We start from the raw sequence: 3,409 nt of genomic DNA on the forward strand, positions 1-3,409 counted from the left end.
ATAAAATTCATCAACATCAATGGAACTTGGGTGTTGATAGGTATAAACGACCAAATCTACCAAAATGGGTGATTGATTTTGATGAAGTTTGACCTAGTTATGATCCAATTTGGTTTATGATCTCTCGCTTGATTTTGTATCATCTCTCCACCTCCTTCTCTTTATTTTTCTTTTTTTTTGATCAATTGGATGATGATGATTCATCTTGTTCAATTAGGTTTGGATTAGTACTTGATGAACTTTCATCAATTCAAATTTATTTTCCACTTGATCACAAGATCATGTGAAGTACTTTGGGTAAATGATAAGTTTCTCCTAAGATACTAAGGAGAACTTGATTGATGTAATGATATCATCTCCTTGACTTAGTCCTGATCACCTTGTTTTGACTTGTGTTATTTATTTTAGGGGAATCATCTCTATCATTTATCTAGCAAATATGGCACATAAATTTTATTGACCGACCTCATAGATGCTACTTCTATATAAGTACATCTACAATTGCTTAACATAGCGCTAAATTTTCTCGAAACGGTTGATTAATCATCTTACTAACAATTAGCCATATCATTGTACTAACTTTATTTTAATGCAATTTAATTTTAGCCTTTAATTCTTGCAATTAAATTATTGCCTTTACTTTATATAAATTATCTTTAGCATTACATTTCATTCTATTTGTTTATGTTTACGCTATTTTCCTTTTGTCCACTTGGACATTTTTATCTTTTGTCTTAAAATATTAATAACAGAAAACCCCCAAAAAACTTAGTTGTGGACTTGGACTATGGTTATTACCCCTTGCTCAAGAAATTGGAATTTTGGACTTACGATTAGAGCCTTGATATAGCGCTTGTCATCTGATACCAATGTATTTGAGACCTTGGAATTTTATTTGCTGGTTATTTGATTTGTCTGGTTGTTTTGTTTGTATGCTGATGCTCTGTTGGCTTGAAACTTTGAAAACTCATTTGATACAAATTCATCTGATACAAATTCATCTAATACAATTTCATTTGATGCAAGTTCATCTGAGACAAGTTCAAGTTTTATCAGATACATGCTTGATTGGATTGTTATTTTGAACTTATGGTTTTGGATATTCATCTGCTCAAGTGCTCTGGTTCATCTGATGTTATGCTTTGAAGTTAATCTAAAAGAAGAGAATTCTTGTGTTAAATTGTTTGACTTCTTCTTCGTTAGATCTTTCTTGTCCTTAGTTTTTACTTTGTACTTTAGGATAATACCTTCATCTCTTGCCCATCTTTGTTAAATTCAAAATCTCCCCCCTCTTTTCAAAAATCTTCTTGTTTCCAAACTTAAACTCTTTTTTCAATAAACCTTGACTTGTCGAGTGATCATCAAATATTTTCTTGAAGAAATTCTACAACATCTTAAGCGTATCAAAACTCTTTCAAAAATTAAAGGAGGAAATGTTTAAGTATCCTTTGCCTAAGGGAACCACTTGAGATAGCTCTCCTAATAAAACACAAAACCTCACTCAATTTTTTTCCATTTTACTTTTTTCTTTTAAAATCTTTTCTCAAATATTAGACATGAGTAATCATCATAGTTGAGATATAATTCTTCTATCCTCATGATATTGATTGATATGATGTTGATTCTTTTCCATTTCAAAGGGCTAGTGGCATAATTATTGATCTTTATCCAAGTTGGAGCCCTTTTTTCATTGTGATGCAAAAATCCATCTGTTCTCATGTTTATGGTTGATTAGTTGAGTATTCTCGTTTGAGATGACAAAGTGTCTCTTCATTTAAAATCCATTAAAACAAATCATCGTGTTTTCTTTGTGAGCATAACTACAAGTTCTATGACTTCCCTATTGCACTCAAGGGGTATGTAAGCATAAGATGCAGCACCTTACCGAGTATAAATAATAACTCATTTCTCATCCCGTCAATCTTTTGCACACAACTCTTTATTTTAACAGATATTTTAAAAAAGGTTTTTGTGGAATTGCTTACCTTTGAAATTGGTAAACTAGTTTATTTTTAAAGGTCACTTCAGTTTGCTTAAATTGTTTTAATAAAAGTTTAGAAATGTTGTATGTTGTAAACGAGTTCAACATGGCGTCGAATCGGTTCGTTTCTGAAAGTAAACGTTCACAAAACTTTGCAAAGAAAGAGATAAAATTGGTAAAAAAAGTACTAAAATTTTTAAAGAAAGGTAAATGGCATAACATTTAAAATTGAATGAAAGTTGGTGATTCAAACATACATTGCCCTTACTTGACTCATTTCGCTCGTAGTTTGGTTACTTTGAGTGCTAGCGTACATATTTGTAAGTTTGAACCCCTCACAACTATTTACAAAGTTTTATTTATAATACAGAAGTGTAACTGATTTTTGGCGGCCTTCGTCTCTGTGCACGCCACGTATATTCTCAGAACTTCCTAAATTCTTCCTCTATTGGACCCATATTCTCCACTTTGGCTACACACGTCTGATTTCACTTTGTATGAACGGACTCCAATTGGGCCTTTTTCCTGCACCATAATTCCCCACTCCTTAGGCCCATTCGAATACTTCAGTTTCCAGGCCTAGTCGACTCCTCCACATTTTGTTTATGGTCGATTCTACTTCCAAATTTCTTTGGCTGGATTTTGTTTCTCTTCAAAATTCCAGCCAACAGGAGTACCACAAATGTGAGGGGTGATAATACCTTTCCATTGCATAACCAATCCACGTACCATTTTCTCTTTGTTTTATTAATTTTGTTTTAAAACTTCTTTGGCTTTTATTCGCTCTTTTCTCATTCCTTTGGAAATAATAAAGATCGGTGGGGACTCGTGATTTATTTGCGAGTTAAGTTAATCAATAGCTTAATCTCAATTTTCCCTCCGCGACAGTGTCCAAACTTGAAAAGTGATGAATGATGAGATTAAAAGTATTTATGTTAGAGTTTCAATGAGGTATCTTTTCCACTCTCAAAGGCAATATTTATGTTGGAATTCAAAGAAGTATTCTTGCCTCCCTTAGAGGAAATATCAATGATGGACCCTTGCGGGGGATTGTCTCTAAGGGAAGCTCAAGCAACGCTTGAGGGAATCGCCTCGAGAAAAGTTTATTTAGTCAAGGCTGCTTGAAAGACAAGAATCTAACACGAGTACATATCTAATACATTGAATCTTGCAAGTCTGGAGGGACCTGCTCAAGAAAAGCATGAGGGACTCACCCAAAAACTATCACCTTCATTTTGGCTATGCCCCACCAAGAATATTTGCCAAGGAACAAGAAAAAACCCAACAAATATACAACTTAATACTAAAGTATTTTCATTAAAGAGACTTGAAGGGCAATGATGCCGAAAAACCTCAAATGGGGAAATAACGTAGAATGTTAGAAAGCACATACTCCAAAGTCGTAAAGAGGAACTCAACCTCACCTGA

This window comes from Vicia villosa, linkage group LG3 (genome assembly GCF_029867415.1).
Source record: "Vicia villosa cultivar HV-30 ecotype Madison, WI linkage group LG3, Vvil1.0, whole genome shotgun sequence".
Taxonomy (NCBI): Eukaryota; Viridiplantae; Streptophyta; class Magnoliopsida; order Fabales; family Fabaceae; genus Vicia; species Vicia villosa.